The sequence below is a fragment of the Argiope bruennichi genome, chromosome 8 (genome assembly GCF_947563725.1).
Source record: "Argiope bruennichi chromosome 8, qqArgBrue1.1, whole genome shotgun sequence".
NCBI lineage: Eukaryota > Metazoa > Arthropoda > Arachnida > Araneae > Araneidae > Argiope > Argiope bruennichi.
Window position 1 is genome coordinate 1,283,018 of NC_079158.1, and position 18,864 is coordinate 1,301,881.

Genomic DNA, 18,864 nt, shown 5'->3' on the forward strand with positions numbered 1-18,864 from the left:
AATATATTTCACGATTATCGCGCATGAGATGGAACTTTATGGATTTTACAGCTGCTCTCCACTGGACAAATGTGTAAGAATGAATTTAGCAGATTTAGAAATTTTGTATTTGCAATACGGTTACTGCCACAAGCTTAAAGATAAAAGCCTTTTTTATTGAGGATTTCCAGATTTTTTTTTTCTTCAAATGAAGTAAACTTTTTATCGGCAATTGGCAAAGGCTTTGAGCGATGGATTTCAGAGTTGAAATTTTATAATAAAATATAAATTAACTGAGGTTATCTGTTGGTGGCTTTTTGTTAAGGGATTTAAAACCTGCATTATTTCACCTCTCATCGTCAATGATACGGAAATTGGATGCAATAAATTGAATAATATCCGGTTTACCAATGGTAGTTTTAACTAAGGACTGTGATAGCTTTCTTATCTTAAAGGAATTGTTTTTGTTTTTTTATCAGAAATTCAGAATATGTTTTAATATAATTGTTTCATTAGTTAAAAGGCAAGAAATATAATTGAATTTTTGAATATTAAAAACAGTTTCATTTTCTTGAATCATTGAAGCATATAGTTTTGAAGTCTAACTAGTGATTTTATTTGCTATTGAATGATTTAATATTTATTCTAAACTACTCAAAACTGCAATTGGCGGTATTATCGCCATTCATAGTACTCATTAATGCTTGCATATTAAAATAAGCAACAAATTTCTATAGATTTTAAGAATCTAATCCTACAATCAGACAAATTTTCTTTTCTGAACTCGACTCGTGTCTATATGCAAATGTTGAATCAAAACCAGACTACTCATTTTCTAATCTGTGAATTCTGCTCACATTTTTCCCACAGATTCAGACTAATCCAATGATATATGTTGTGAATTAATGCCAATCTGGCACGATGCCTTTTATTCTTAATAGTTTCTATATCTTTTGCCGTTTTTCGTGAAACCAAAGATAATTTTTTGGAATAAAATGCAACAATACTTAAGCGGATAACTTCCAGTCCTAGGTAATTTAGCCGGTGCTGTCGCAAGATATTGTGGCGCTTGTGGTCTTTTTAGCAAATATTTTCAATTTAATATGTTTATGAATGAAAAATTCCAATAAATTAAACGATGCCTGATGAAAAGATATTTTAATATTTACATATAATATAAGCATATTTCTGAAAACGCTATTTGTGCAGTGCAATTACAAATACTCGTTTAAGAAACAACTCGGAACCTGCGTTTTTTAAGAGTAGGGGGATAGATTGCATTACTTTCAGGTCATCTTGGCTTCTTTTTTCATTCAGAGTTTAAGGAGCACCAGCTTCGAGATAGGGTATCTTCTGTCAAGGAGCCGACTGTTAAAAACTATGTAATTCGTGGTTAGCATGGACTTTTACTATACCTGTGAATCTTCAACTGAACTGCAGGCTCTGATGAAACTGGAGGGGTAAGTGGAAAGGTGAATACTCAGTCACTGAGAGCTTAATCTTCAGGAATGTACGATTGAATTGAAAGTAATTTTTCTGAAATTTTGGAAGTTTCCAGGAATTTTTCATTGTTTCTGAACTGCTAATCACAACGGGTCTAGTAATTAACGATAGGTGTGAAGTTATGAGAACTCTTTCATTAATGCATTAATCCGATTTTTTTATTCTCATTATTTGTTAAATTGTGATTGCTTTTGAGACCTGAGAATCCATTTGGGGGGTGGGGTATGGATTTCTTTAAATACCTCCAATTAGTTTTTTTTAAATATCTTTTGACATCAACTAAGCTATTTTCGTCTGAATACGAGTTGTTTAGCTTACCCAGTTTAAATTCTAAATGTGGTCTGTTACTTTTTGATATGGAAAATGAATAAAATTCTCTTCTATTTTCTTATCAGGAAGGTTGTATGCTATTTAGTGGATTGTTATGAGCGTTTATCTCACAAAACCAGATGGCCTTTCTCTTTGCTAATGTTCAGGTGTTTTTCCTTAATTTGTCGGTGATAGAATGTCTGCCTTGAATTTTATACAACGCGAATTGCATTTGCAATACTAATTGGTATGGTAAAACCTGACACGGTTAAAACACGTTCTAACTATAGTTGGAATTCTGTAGGTTTCGATTAGTGCTTTTGATACTGAGGTTTTGATATTGGGATAATCGTACATTTTCTTTTAATTTTCCAAGGATTGTATAATAGCATTCTTGTCAATAATTTCTAAGTCGAAAAAGTTCTTAGTATTTTAAATAATTGTAATCCCTTCATTCTCATTTCATCTTTACAATGGTTTGAAAGAAAGAATTTAGTAATTGTCAGCGACGTTTCTTCTGGGGTACCAGACAGTATGAATTCGTCTTTTCTTTATTTCCTGTTTTTCAGTCATCTTAATACTATCTTATGCGTTTTCATGTTTTATTCTGATGAATCATTTGTATAAATATATTCGGTGACCTGAAGATTCCGAAAAATATTTTGGTTCGTGATGTTATGGTCGTCTGAGACATTAAGTTTATTTCTGAGACTGAGTTTTCTTTGATAGGAATTTCATCTAAAGCTAAATATATAAACTGTAAAAAAATAAATAAAAAAAAATAAAACTAGTAATAAAAAAAATCCCCTGAAGATTGCGGCTTTAGTAAACATGACACTTAGGGCACGCCCATCGAAAAATAAATTCAATAAATCGTGAAAATGAAATTACCTGTGCAATCACAAGAAATCACACAAGACATTAAAGTTTTCCAAATTATCATTTACCTCTTGACTTTATATTGGAAATATATTTCCTAGTAAAATGACTTGTTTTAGTAAATTTCATTTATCTATTTCATATACAGTCTCTTATGTTTCCTTAGTATGGCGCTTAGATTTCCTTAGCATGGCCCTTTGTCCTATAATGAAGATAAGTAAACCTTCAAAATGCATTTAATTTAGATCGATTGGATCGAAATTTTGGTTGGTCTGCAATTCCTGTGAAACACCAGTTTCTGTGAATGCCAGTTCTCATCTTTGAAACAGATTGACATATTTAATTCTATAAATGCCTATTTCGAAATTGGATTGTTTTGAAATATAAAGCAATCAATTTTGAGGTTTGAATTTCTAGCAATGCAATAGTATATTTACTTTTGCATTTAATATAAGGGATTGACTTCAAAATTAAGAAAATTTAATCAAATAATGAATATTAAAAGCTTTCAGACTTGCTTTTATCAGCAAACTACGTAGTTGAAAGTAATATTTGTTAATTAAAAATATGAATCTTACCAAAAATTGTATAATGTACTTAAAATTCGGTATATTTAAACCTAATTTGTAGGTTTCTATCATTTTGAATAATGAAATTCATAAAGGGAAACCTTGCTTTTTTGTCCAATTAGAAATGAACGTGGTAACTAAACGAAATGAGTTATAATTTGATAGATGACTCACCTTGTAGTGCAGATTAATATCGGATTCTGAAGCAAATTCTTCAAGCAGATGGCCATCTGTCAGTCTGTATAATCGCATACATGTAACCGCGACAATCCAAATGCAAAACTGAGATAAATGAATTTGATTATGTCATTTTGCTACTTAAAATTGTTAATTTCTTTTTTGATCAGATGGAAAAATGGCATAACCGATTTTTTTTTTCTGTGCGCTGTTAAGTGCAAAACGCTTATGGGATTCTAAAAATAGAAGTCTTGAGTTCTCGTAATCTTGACGGTCTTGCCCAAGGTTTATAATTCTTATTGGGGGAGGGGAGGGGAGGGGGGTTGATAACATCTTTAACGGCACTACAGTTTTTTAAAAATGCGGGCGTGTTATCGGATGTATAGTAGAAGAAAATACGGATGATGTTATAGTTATTAAGGCTTTATTTTGTGCAACTGCTCCCAACGGATTACAGCATTTCAATGTCCAAGATCATATTTGTTATAGGTGGCGCTCTTACATACCATGACATAACAGTGGGTTAATGCATGAAATGCTCAGTGATATTTCTAATTAAAACCACCTGTTATGAGGGATGATTGGGGTAAATTTGTTTGTTTTTTGTGGCGACCTTGACGAGCCAGATGTTTCATTGCTTACATTAAGTTGCTCCTCGCCGCCTGGAAGGAGCGTACTTCTGGGTTTGGTATCGAAATGGATCAAAGAATTATGGCCCGATTTTCGACAGCTTCGGCAGATGAATGTGGATTTGCAGGGTGGCTTATGCAATTTCAAACAGTTCTTACAAATGTTATATTTTTCTAAAAGTTCAATTTTTTTAGAAACGCTCAATTTTAAAAATTCAGGGCATCTATGAAAAGGATATCGAATTTTGCATAAAATACATGGTTTTGCATTACTTAGTTTATTCAAATTACGGAGAAAGTTTTTTAGCTTATTTATATTGCACCTTGAAATTCTTTGTGGAAATTGTTATTTGTAGGGGTTTACCCTATTTGATCGAGTACCATCGCGCTTGATTCTAAAAATTGCAAGAGCTCCTTCAATGAAGGTATTTGTTTTGATTGTATGGACATTTCTTGTCAAGTCTTTCTAATGTTATATTTACCAATAGAGCATTTAAGTTATTGCATTCTATATTCAAACTTTTTAAAGCTCTGACTTTTGTTTATTGTATCTGATATTTTGTAAGCCTTTTGCAGACTCAAAATTTAATTTTTCTAGTTGTTGATATTCACATTCAAAATATGCTACAATTGCTCGCTTATTTTCAAAGCGTTCTTTGAGACCAGCAAATAGTGACTCAAATGCATCGTCACTTGTTTCTATAAATTTAGCTTCACCACGGAGGGCAGCCTTTAAATAAAATAACTTTTGATCATTCGTTAATTCGGTATTATCGTTTATTAGACACATGAATTGATTTTTGAAATTATTGAATTCTTCCATTTCTTTTTTTCCCGTAAAATAGTGGTAAGGGAATTTCCGGAAGTTCCGATTTTAATTCAATATGATCGATATAAGCTTTCAAATTTGAATTTTGATCATTTTTATTATGCATTACATTTTCCTTAACTTTATAATTAGAGAATAAGCATTTCAAATTTACCACTATTTCGTTTCTTTCTTCTTTGATATCCAACAATTCTTGATCGCACTTCTGGATTAGTGTTTCTTCTTCGTTGATTTCTAAATAATCCTTGAATAAAATTTCTAATTCATTTATTACTGCCAGCTGATGGCAGCTGAATATAAATTTTTCTTCTTCAACCGTTGAACTACTTTTAACAAACCTCTTAATACTTGTTAATTAGGCTTTTATTCTTCCACGGATGCTATTTAACTCTTTGGCTGTTTCAGCTTTATTTTTATCCATATTTTCGCTAATCCGTCTCGCTAGGGCCAGAATGGAGAGGTTCAACAATGACGGACCTTTTTAGAATTTTAAAGATTTTGTTTCTCCTCTTTCGGGAGTTCCTTTGAGCTTTGCCTTTCGGCGTTGCTGCTACATCTATCAATTTAGAAATCTGATTGTTTTTCACATATACCGCTTGAGGGCGTTATAAGTGAGAGGCGGAGCAATATGCTTACGTAACAATGATCTGATTTAACACATATTTTCATAGTTATATTAATATATATTGGGGAATAATTCAATGCCCTGTAATGTGTAGGAAAAATCAGAAGTAAATTGCTTGATTTCAAGATTACATTGTGCATAAATATCAAAATATATTCTGAAAACAATATTTCTGAAAACACTGATTTGCAGGAGAGCAATTACGAAGACTCATTAAGAAGCAGTTCTGAACCTACGTTTTGTAAGAGTGCAATGGTAACTGCGGGTAGATAATTTACGTTAATTTCAGCTCATCTTTTTACACTTAGATGACGTTTAAAGAGTATCTACTTGCGGAAAAAGTATCTCTTGTGAGAGCTGATTGTGGGAAGCTTTGCACTTCCAGATGGCATGGGCTTTTGCTATACTTGTGGTGGGAGAAATGAACTGGATTGTTAACTGAATTACAGGCTCTGATGAAGCAGGAGGGGTAAGAGAGCTTCATCTTCAGGAATAGAAGAGGGAGACGAAAATAATTTTTCTGAAATTGTAAGTTTTCGGGGATTTCCTATTGCTTCCGAGAGGCCAGTCGTAGCAGGTCTAGTAGTTAACGATAGGTATAAAGTTATAAGAACTATTCCATTAGTGAATTAACCCTCCAGCTGCTTATCCCGATATTTCCGCGGGGTAGCAATCAGTCCATTGTTGTTGTTGCATCCCGTTTAGTGTGTCTTTTTACGATTCAATTTTTATTATGTCATATTATTATCGTGTAATATATAGTATCAAGTCACTTTGTTTGAAAAATTTTTTAACTTATTTGCGAACAACGCATCTAAATATTGATTTTAAAAAATTACGTAATCAGAGTATCGATCAGTTTTTCTTTATTTGTTTTTCATTATGATTGCATTTCTTTAAATACTTCCAAATATTTTTTTATTATATTTGATATCCAGTAAACTCTTTTCGTCTGGTTACGAGTTTTTAGCTTTCTGTTTGATTTCCAACCTTGGTCTTTTGTTTTGTGATATTTTGATATGGAAAATAGCAAAATTCTCTCAAATTTTCTTGTTTATCAAGGAGGAAGTGTATTTTCTAGGGGAATGATAAGTGCGTTTATACCCACCACGAAACTAACTGGCTTTTTCTTTTTACAAATGCTTTTCTGTTGTTTTTCTTTAATTTGTCAATGAATGGTGGAATGCCTGCTATTGAATTTGATGCAGCGGGAATTGCATTTGCAATGCCAATTATTATGGTAAAAACTGGCACTTTTAAAACACATTGCAGTTATAATTGAAGTTCTGTAGGTTTCGATTTGTACCTTTGTTACAGAAGTTGTGATATTGTAGATATTGAAATAATCATACATGTTTCTTTAATTTCTCAAAGAAATAAAAATTAAATAATAGCATTTCTGTTCTGTAATATCTAAGCCCATAAATTCCAGGTATTTTAAAGAATTGTAATCTCTTCATTCTTTTTTCATCCTTACAATGGTTTGAACGAAAGCTTTTAATAATTTTTAGATGTTTCTTCTTGGGGCGTCAGACAGTACGATTTCGTCTTTTATTTCCTGTAGTTCAGATATCTTAATTCCATCTTACGCATTCTCCTGTTTTATTCTGATAAATTATTTGTATAGATATTTTCGGTGACGTGAAAATTTTGATAAATATTTTGACGGGTGATGCTATGGCCATCTAGGACTTTTCTTTTATTTCTGGGACTGATTTTTCTTTGATAGGAATTTCGTCTAAAGCTAAATATGTAATTATAAGAAACTATAAAAAAAACTGGTAATAAAACATCTAAAGATTGCGGCTGTAGTAAACATACCTGACACGTGGGGTTCGCCAATCGAAAAACTAAATTCTTCAGTAAGCGTGTAAGTAATTTAAAGTAAAGCGTGTAATGAATTTACCAGTGTAATCATATGTCATACAAGTCATTAAAGTATTACAAATTACCATTTACCTTTTGACTGTATATTGAAAATCCAAAAATTTTTCAAGTAAAATGACTACTTTTACTTAAATTTTTCTTTCTCTCTCTCTAATACAATGTCTTATATTTCCTAAATTCGGTGCTAAGAATTTTGTCCAGTAAATCCTTACAGGATACTTGCAGGATAATTGCACTTTCACAATTGCATTTAATTTTGACCGATTTGATCGAAATTTAAGTGATCTGTAATGTCTGTGAAAGCCATATGCTACTTCCATTTTTGAATCAGACTGACATATTTAATTCTATAAATTCCTCTTTCGGAATCGGGTTGGTCGAAATATGAAGTAATAAATTTTAATGTTCGAATTTTTAACAATTCAATAGAGTATTTAGTTTTGCGTTTCATAATGTAATAACTTCTAAGATTAAGAAATTTAAATTAAAACCTTTTGATGTTTATTATTTAAAGTTGCTTTTATAAGTTGAAAGCTACGTAGTTGAAAGTATATTTGTAAATCAAAATATGGATCTTAGCAAAAATTGTCAAAACGTAAGCATAGAAAAGATACAAGTCGATTAAAATTCTTATTCCATTTATAATGTACTTAAATTCGGTGTGAGATCTTTAAACCAAATTTGTAGATTTCTAACTAATTTTCAATCATGAAATTAATACAAAATAAGCTTGCTTGTTTGCCCAATTAGAAGCGAGCAATAGTAGCAAAACGTGAAGAATTATAATATCCTATTTTTTTCTTATTCTTATTTTCTTATTTCATGTTGCTGGATTGTACGAAATAAATTGTTGAGCATAATAGAAAATTTCGAAATACTTTTTATGTTAATCCACTTAATTAAACAACTTATTAATTTAAAAATAATCCTAGTTTTTGTAAAGAAGCGATAGTAAATACTCCAGTATACAGCTGTTCCATTTTTACGTTCTCGTATATGATATATGCAAAGAAAATCGAACATGAGATTTCCTTCCCCTCACCCCTCCCTCCAACGTTGGAATGACGTCTATCTGGCGTCTCTCTGCTGCCGGTCACCGAACACGATAACACAAAAGCGTTTTTAATGGTTTAAATTTTATGTGTGATCTTAATACGAATTTTTAAAAAATTCTACCGAACTTTGCTCTACATCGACGCAGAAATTCTGGCTGGTTGTCTGTCTGAATGCAAAGGTGGTAATGTCACGGCTTCGGAACCGGAAGGTTTCAGGCCGATTCCACCGAAGAACCATCGTGTAAGTGAGCCTGGTGCACGTTAAATCCGTCAGAACCAAACGTTCTCCCACTGGAGTGGTGCGGAAGTTTGGAGAGAGTAGATGTCGTCGTAATTTCTGTCTTCATCTCAGGTGTCGTCTTCTGACCGAGGTTCAAAATGACGAGGGCCGTTCCAAAATAATCCTGGTATTGCTTTAAAACTGGATGTTAATTTATCTATACTGTCCTAATGCAGGTGAACAAAATAACTAAACACAAAGCGATAGATAAATTTTAATATGCAGATTTTGTATCTGAAGCATAAATTAGTAACAAAATTTGAACCAAATCTGTCAAAGCTTTGACCGTCAATCGATCAGTACATTCACATGCAGGTAAATGGGACGACTCCCAAAAGCAGAGGTTTATAATTAAATGAAATTTGGTATGTGACCTTGTGACTAAAATTGTTTTTTGTAGAGTCTGGATTTTAATCGGTTAGAAAAAAAGATGTCCGATGTTTTTCTTTACTGTACCATGAAGCAGAAAATCTCATCTAGTTGCTGAAAATAAGAATCTAGGTGCTCGTGCGAATCGCGGTGTTACCGAAGGTCAGTAATTTTATAAAGGGAGATTAATATATTATTAGATTAGAGAGCACGTGGATAAGAAAGGAACAGTCCCATTCTTCTTTGTTTTTGGCTACTGCAGTTTTGTATCTTTGTGTAAATGTTTAAATTTACACCATAGTTCTCCCAAAAACGGCCTTTTATCGAAAGAAAAAATATCTATTTTTGTAATCTTAATTGCTAACTTTAAAAGTTGTTTCCTTTCATCATTTTTTTTTAAAAACCTTTTTACCTTGCCTATAACTACCAATAATTAAATGCCATGTTTCAAAATCTGATTTTAACCCTCCAGTTGCTTATCCCGTGATTCCAGAGGACTGAGAGTCAGTCCATTTTCAATTGCGTCCCGTGCTTTTGGAAGTTTAGAGTGTTTATTTTTAAGATTACAGACCGTGTAACATAAAGTATCAATTCACTTTATTTAAAACTTAAATTATTTAAACTTATTTGCAATAGTAATAAATAGTAATTTTAAAAAATTACGCAGTCAGAGGGTTAAAAGGAATATGACCATTTCTGATTCAAAATCCAGCAGTGAAACTCTATTTTCAGTCTTGTAATTATTGTAGGGCTCTATGAAACTGAAATCTAAAATTATTTGAATTCAGTATCTTTTTTATTTCTTTTTGAGAATATGATTGATGCTAGGACTAAGCAATATTTTTTGTAAAATCACTTTTCACTATTTGCAAAATCACTTTTCGTGAAAGCATATTTTTAAGTGCCTAGTGTTTTGTAATTATGAATACGAGAAAATATTTTTAAAAAGATATTTTTGGGCAAAATTCGTTTTTATGTGTATTCCACCTGTCGCTTCAAACTGGAATGTTTAACATGGGATGACAAACTACGTTCGTCTTTTTTCTATTTGAAATGTATGTAAACTAGACTTAAATTTTCCTATGTATCAGAGTGATTAACAAATATAGTTATACTTGTGAGGCAAAAGATTAATCGTGAAATAATTTTTATTTAATTTTTTTTAGATTAAGGCCTTTTGAACCTTTGCACTCTGATGGCTCTTCTCTGGCACAAATCAAACCGTTGCATCATTTTGATGTTTCATATATACAGAGGTTAAAAATGTTTCCGTACGCAGTTATGACTATTAATGAAAGTTTAATTTTTGACACTAAGTATTTTGTTATGAAAATGAAAATTTGAAAATTGGTTTAACACAATTTTATTTATCATTTATGAATTTTTTAAAGGAAAAACTATGGAGAAAATTAAATACGTAAATTGAAAGAATCGGAAAATGCCACTAATAAGGAACAAAAAAAGTTTCCGTACGGTATTTGCATAGTACATTTAAGATCTTTTTTGTGCTAGCCAACTTGCATTTAATGATCGGTACGCCTTCCTTTGAGCTTTATCACTTCTCTTAAATGTTGTGACATTACCCCCACAAGTCTTTGTGTCAGATATTTGTTATCTCCGTAAAACAAATATCTGACACCAGCAGCACTCATACACCCCCATACCATGTTCCCGCCATCACCATGCTTCACAATTCCATATAAATTCCTAATTAACATATGATGCTTTGGTTCCTCCAGACCATATCTCGACCATCTGACCCACGGATATTGAATTTTGATTCATTACTAAAAAGGACTGATTCCCAAAAATATAGAAGCTTGCTTATATGCTTCTTTGTAAATTCGAGACACTTTTTTCTGTTGCTGAGATTTATAACAGACTTCTTACGGGCCGCACACCCATTATAATCCTTTTTTCAATCACATTTCTCACCATTTGTGCTGCGACTTTAATGTTGTAATCAACAATTAAATCAGTTGCAAGTTGAGGTGCATTAATCGGCGGAATTACATTGCCCCTTGCACATGCTATTTCTTTTATGCAAGCAAATTGACTACACAGGTCTTCTAGATCGATCTCTTGCTTTTAAATATTTACTGCTCACGGTATCTTTTAATAATATACTGCACTGTAGACTTTGGTTTGTTAATGATTTCTCTGATTTTTTTCATAAATAACCTATCTTTTTAACAACCGAATCACTAACTCTCAAATGGATTTCTGAACTTCCATTTTAAGACGATCTTCTACAAATTGTAATTAAACAACTGTTATGTCGTATTCTTCACTCTGACAAGCCATCAAATTTCGAATATTTACTGCTAGTCAGTTATAGAACACGTCAGGAAGAATTTTCATATTGCGTGCGGAAACTTTTTTTTTGCATGTTACTTCATCAGTTATCTTAAAACTTGCAAAAAAAAAAAACTTGCTGCGTTTTGTAAAAATATAAATTTATTATGAAACTCCCTTTTAAAGACTCATATTAACCATATATAAGTAGTTTACAAAGATAAAAAACAAAGTTTAGAAATTATGCTAATTTATTTTTATTTTTGTCTTCCACACGGGAACTTTTTTTACCTACTGTATATATATTTCAATTTTGATTGTTTGAATATTCAAGAGTAGTAAAATGATGTAGAATTAATTTTTCGAGGATATTCTATTAAAACAATTGTGTTTATTTTTCGCAGAGGTTAACAAATAGATGTATATTTATGCATCAAGTTACTTTTATAAATGCAAATGGTTAATTTGTCAAATTTAATTTAAGAATTATAATAAATTCCCACTTTTATTGTTACAGTGTGGTAAGGAATGCGATGCTATATTAAAGTGTTATTACAGGTCAAATGTTTCCACAATCTTCAATAAAATTGGATTAAAAGTTGGAACGAACTGGAGAATGCACTTCTTGCATAGGTTTATTACTCTCTGAGCCATGGCTAGTGCTTAAGTATTGTGGCATAAAAATTTAGAAGAAAAGTTTTTATTCTATTGAAGATACACATTTCATATCTATATCATTAATATATATCTATATCTTTAATACTCAATCTAACGTTAAGTAAATTAGAAAATATCACTCATTTTGAAGTCTTTTGCATAAATTTAGTTTGTAAAATGTGTAAGAAAATTTTGAATTCTATTTTAATGGGCAATTTTTTTATCTATAATATCTGAATGTTGGAGATATTTCTTCGAATCTCAATCGCTGTTAATTAAAATAAATGCCGATGAATAAATTCATAAAATCTGCTTAGAAATCTTTTATTTTCTCTCCTTTATAGTTTTTATCTCACAAAAATTGATGGAAATACTATATCAAATTTTAAAAGTAATCAATTTCCCAAGAGTTTTAAAAATAACTTTAAATATATTGTGTTAAAAATTAAGCTGTATATTTTAAAAGATCGCATTGTATTCTCTATAAAAAATACAGTTCATATTTGAAATGAAAGAATATTATTTATTAATTTCTACTTAAAGATTCCTTCTAGTTCGAATAGTAGTAGCTCGATAGTGTTCGAAGTTCAATTCTTCTTTTGTATAAAATTTATAATTTAAAAAAAAAAAATGTAGCAATCATAATGCACGCGAACAGAAAAGAAATGCATCTTATTTCTACAGTTGAAGAAATAAACATATTTAAATATATATAAAAGTATAATTAAATATGCTAAATGCTTCTTAAATTATTAAAATTGGAGAAAGAATTAAATAAAAATTCTAGCTAATTTTTTTAAAGCCTTGCGCTAAGGTTTTTGTACTATAATTTGCTTCTGTCGTTTTGGGGAAAATCATTTTAACTTCCGTAAATAATTATTTCATTTTTTAAAATTTTAAATATAATTTTTATTGTGTACTTATCACCGAAGAATAATTATGTGCTGTATGTGGTAGCTCGAAATCGAAAGGACTCGGTGATTGTTTCTATTTAAAATAATTTTATTCACTATGAGCAAACAACTTGCCCTGATAGAATTTTCACAAATCTACTTTATTCAATGAACTCGCTAGCTGTCGGTTTACCGTAATAATGCAATTAAAAATTGTGTATCATTGCATTGCTATATGATGGATTATATTTAGGGTTATTAATTTGAAAGCATTTATCGTAGTTGTGAAAGGAATTAAACTGCACAGGAAAATAACTTTCGCATAGGATATCAATTATAAAAAACAGAAGTTGTGTAAGTAATTAACATTGGATTTTTAGGGGAATTCAAACGTAAGTACGACTTTTTAAATTTTTGATGTCTGGTTCAAACTGATTATAAACTTTTTCAAAATAGATTGATTTTTATTTAAGAAAATGGTTATGGTATCTTCAAAGATTTAAATCAATTACTTCCCAGTTACTTCCAGAAAAATCATAAATAATGTGTTATTTCCCGTACAAATCGGACAACAATAGTCTCATTGTAACAAATCAAAATATAGCGTGAGTAAAGTCTCCATTTTTAAATAAGTATCAATCGGTGAACACGCTTATTTTCCCACAAAGGCAGATAATTCCGTTGGGCGGTTTCTGTCTCGATATATTAATGATTTGAAAGTTTAGTTTGTTTATGGCTTGTTTCTTGTCGACAGCATCCGCTACTGAAATACCATTGTAGAATTATCGTTCGTGAGACGTATTCCTGTTTTATGAGGTAAATATTTTTAAAGAAAGTAATTAACAAAAATCTAAACCATACTCGCGTAGCATATAGATAGATCGCGAGCTGGTATTTGGCCAACCTTATCGTGTTGAGAAACTTTCACTTCATAAAAACAATTAAAACATTTAAGTTTCAATATCTTGTTAATGATTTCAACGTCTGAAATTAATACTTAACTTTATTTTCACATACGAATAATCTGTGTTAACCAATCTAATGCGGTCTTTTAGTCCATTATTTGTCGTTTTAATATATTTTTGATATCTTTTTATATGCATTGTTATTAATATTTTTCGTCCTTTATCCATACAATTGGAGTTACCATTCAGCGAGAGTGAAGAACATTCAACTGGGCTGAAGAAACCTTTGCTGGTCATACCGGACAGGAGTGCAGGTCTGAAACTCCTCTCAATGAAGGACCTTTTACAAGTGACTGAATTGATAGTGTATTAATCAAGGACACCTGTTGACATTTGAAAGGACAATCTGCTGAATTTGTTACTGATCCATGAACAATGGACATTTTTTTTTTCTCAGAAGACTTAAACACACTTTCTTCTCCACTTTCTTGGACTTTTTCCTTTGCTTGTTCTTCGGAATGAGACTATGTTGAAATATCTTTTGTGTTGGATTTCTTCATTCTTTAAATCATTAGGACTTATCACAGATATAGACATTGGACTTTCACAATATGCAAGAATATCTTTTTATAAAAACATGCAGGAGCTTCCACATTATTTTGTAATTTAAATTTTATCTATTATTAGTAAGTGACGAAAGAAAAAATAATATATAACTTCATCTTTCTCCTACAAAAGAAAAGGAGATAGAAAGCCGCCAAAAGGCACCCATAAACCCGCATCACTCGCATCCAGACGCCGTTTTATGAGCTGGCATGCGACTGCTGTGTGGTCAGTGGGTCTGTGTTGTGTTCTTTTATTTGCGCTTTAGCTCCTTCAATTATGGAAATCTGGTATTATTCTAAATTTGTAGTTGTAGTTTCTACTTCCTGTTTCAAGCGAATTACCTTCTTTCTATTTAAAGAAATTAGTTTGTTGACTTTTAAGACAAATTTGCCATCTTATATAGGGAGTATATATACATATGTTTTATCTTAGGTTTAGAAAAATTTAAATAATTATCAAAATCAAGCCTTATATTCTTATTTTAAATTGTCATTTAAATGAGATTGGAGTAGTGGGATTCTATTTAAACATAGTAAATTGAGTTGGTTTAAACTGCATAAATGATAATTATTATCACTATAGTACGATTAATATTTTCACTTCTCTATTTGAGCATTATTGCATTTAATATTTTATACCAGGTACTTCCGAATGGTTTTTTTTTAAATTTTAATTTCACAAAATTCCTAGCTTGAACGAAAATGGTCAACCACACAATGTTTTCATATCATCGATGTCAAAACTCTATTCTAAAAACTATCATCTTTCAAATCACTAAAGTAAAGGTAGCTTAGACAGGAATTTGCGCTGATGATGGAAACTTGAATTTGTTAAATGAAAAAATAGAATAGAAACTATCTCTAAAACACTTTCTCGCAAACTTTTAATAATGGTGCATTTGTTTATATATACGCCTTTTTCCCAAACGCTTGTAATCAAAATTGCAGTTAAAATTAAAACGTACCAAAATTTAATATATTTAAAAGGTTGCATTTTTGAATTGGCTCTTTTACATGCTTCTGAAAGTACAAACCGGTGGACGTTGAACCTCTCTCGTGGAAATTTAAAATTTTATCTGCGTCAAAGCGACTAGAATTATAAATCTGTGGTATTCATGCTGAATTTAGACGTTTAGTTTTAACTAGGACTCTCCTCTTGCGAAGAAATTTCGTGAAATCTCTTTTTCAAAACAAAACATTTTCTTTAAATTTTTTAAATAGAGCTCCCCAAAGTCACAGGGAAGGAGTATAAAAGGCCCAAATGCTTAGTCTTATTAAAATCATTATACAAATAATTTGAGCTCACCGCGACGATAAAAGCGGGCCTTTTTAATTAGTTTAAATGGTTATTTAAAATAGATTTAAGTAGTGGATTTATATTTAAATACCGTAAAATGAGTAATTGTCCGTTATCTCTTTTAAAGCATGTTCTCTGGTGTACGACGAGTTCATTGTTCACATCCCTGTATTTTTTTAAAACATGTAATTGATTGGACTTGATGACAGAAACTTGACGCGTAAGCCCCGGAAGATTGCTCCTTGATCTCGAATAGGATAGTTTTCAGACTTTAATTTTGTTATTTTGCGAAAATTCCTGGTTAAGTTTTAAAAGCAATAATGCACAAAGATCTCTAAATATCGGGCAACGTTACTTTAAATGAAAGTCGAAAAAATGATGTTATAGAACACCATGAATGTTGACCAATTTTCGAATCGTTGTCAACCATAGAGGCTGCTCAGTACGTAGCAGAAAAACCGGAACTGTTTTCTGCAGTCGATTTTTAAATCTTTAGAATAAATGAAACTTGGATAGAAATTCGCGCTAATGTTGAATAAGACGCGTGACAAGCGTAAAACAAGTGCAGAAAAAAAAATGCGAATTTCAACCTTCAATTAATTACTATTGAATTATATAATATCCCGTAAATAATGGTCAGTTTACTGAATACTATCCAATTTCAGTTTCTTGAATTTTTAAATAGTTTGTAAATTTGAAAAAATAATTACGATATCATCGGAAATACTGGTAAAACTGACCGCTTGGCCGATACACTTATAAAATTTAACTGGTTTGATCATGGTCGTAAAAAGGTTAAGTTCATTAATTATAAATGGTTTATTAAAAAGAACGGAAACAATGTAATAAAATGATCTGAAAATAATTGAAATTTCAAATATAATCCATATATCGTAAATGACCAACGGTCTAGTAACGGGATGTGGCCTTTTGTAGTAAAAATCATTAAAAGGAGAATTTTTTTAAAAAAAATTTCGGGTTTGGTAAATTTTAAATCTTCTCATTGGCAAAATAACGGTTATGGGAATAAGAAAACGATTAAAATTTAGATATGAATAAAAAGCCAAGATTGGGTTTCAGTATTCAATTCATTGCATAGTTGCAATTCAAGTAAACACGTTTCGAATGCTCAAAACATAAAATTCAAAATATACCATCTATAAAATCACTTGGCAGTAATCGCAGATCTTTTAGAATAATATGGCAATTGATTGTAAGTAAATTTTTAAAAAAATAACCGCACTACTTGAGCACGAACTTGATTCAAGGATCGTGTGTATATGTGATATAAACATAATTTTTTTTTTAATTCTGAAATTCCAAACTTCAATTAAAAGCAGGAAGAATAGTCGCATTTGTGATTTCTTACTGCCCTAATGTTGAAAGTTAAATGAAATTATACTTTATTATAAATTCTGTTATATGTACGCACTCCCGCTGGAATGTTAAGAGTTGGCAGAAATTCGAAATGGTGTGCATTACTTTTCCTTGCCGCGCGAAATTTCCATTAAAGGATAATATACGTTCCAAATAAAATTGCAAGGTGGGAAAAAAAAAGGAATAATTTAGAACTTTAATTTAAATTGTAATACTTTTTGGATTTTGTGGAATACTTTTTGGAATACTATGTGGATTTTTCTCGATAAGCTGGTAATTCAATTAATTAAAAACTTGGAGAATTGAACAATTTCTCTTTATGGACAGTTTAAAGGACCATTGAAACTGCATTTCGATAATAATTTTATTTAAAGTTAGATGTAATAGAGGTTCGAAGTTAATATCCAATACGAGGTATTAGTCATCCGTTGGGAATCCATGCATTTTCTCTTTTATTACCATCTAAATGCTAGATAACCTGAAGTGATCGAATGGAAAATGTCTTCCATTACTTCCAGCTGAATTCTCCTCGATTATTTAATTATTTATTCGTTAATTGAAGCAGAGTCGATAGAGACAGTGGCTAGGTATATATATGTAAAAAGGCAATTTCTGATGTTGCATTCATTTTTATGTTCTGTCTTGATCGTTGGTGGGGGGGGGAGGGGTCGATTTAATTTTCAGTACCGTATTCACTTCGAATTTTGAAATATTTATATGTATGTAACTATTTTGAAACTTCAAAAGCTAAAATGTTAAGACAAAATTATCATTTGGTCAGGTTCCTACATATCAATTTACGTTCATTTAATTATAAGAATATATATATTTGAAATTTTAACTTTGATTTATTATACCACGAGAGTCGTATTATGAACATCGAAAATGTGATAGAATTTCGTCTATCTACATCGCGACATAAGAGCAAAATGTTTCTGTTCAATGATTTTACTATGACATTTTGATAGGGATTTTTTGGACACGTGCAGACATGGGAAGGATAATGTTGAAAAGAATATAAAATTTTTTATCCCTTCGTTGTTATGGAATCGGCAGTTTTACTTCGAATGTGTTATAATTCAATAAACAAAGCAAAAAGTAAGAATTAAATCAGGATGCAAGAGAATGTTTCGGAAGAAAAATAATGTGGGCTGAATTAAGATAAAATTAAGAAATCATGTTTTAACTAGATATCATTACATATATATATATATATATATTAGCATAAAAATTTAAGTCTCTTGTAAAGCTTAGAATAGAAATTTACATGGATTAAATTAAAATTATCCGAATGTCCCGAAATCGGTATGAGCGCCATTATTTATAATTTTATGCATTTATGAAAAGAATTTTGTGTTCTTATGAATAAGAATATAATAATATAGTGATTTCTAAATTATTATCCCCAATGTTAAAAGAAATTTTATATATTTATTCCATTTAAAAAGCAAAATTGCATTGCATTACATGGTAAGCTTTATAAGAACACAAATTTTGTGTTTTGCTTTCATAAATTGTAATCAATAATTCATTCTCTTTGTTCTCCATCGTAGAAAAATACTAAAACTTTAGAGGATTTGTTGGTGAGTAGAAAAAACTTCCTCAGTGTAGCTTCATACATTCATAAAAGCAAGCTGGCTTGCAAATGAATAAGTAATCAAAACTTTTTTTTTTTTTTTTTTTTTTTTTTTTTTTTTTTTTTTAAGAAAGAAAGAGATGAAGGTGATGGTATCTTCTTTTAATAA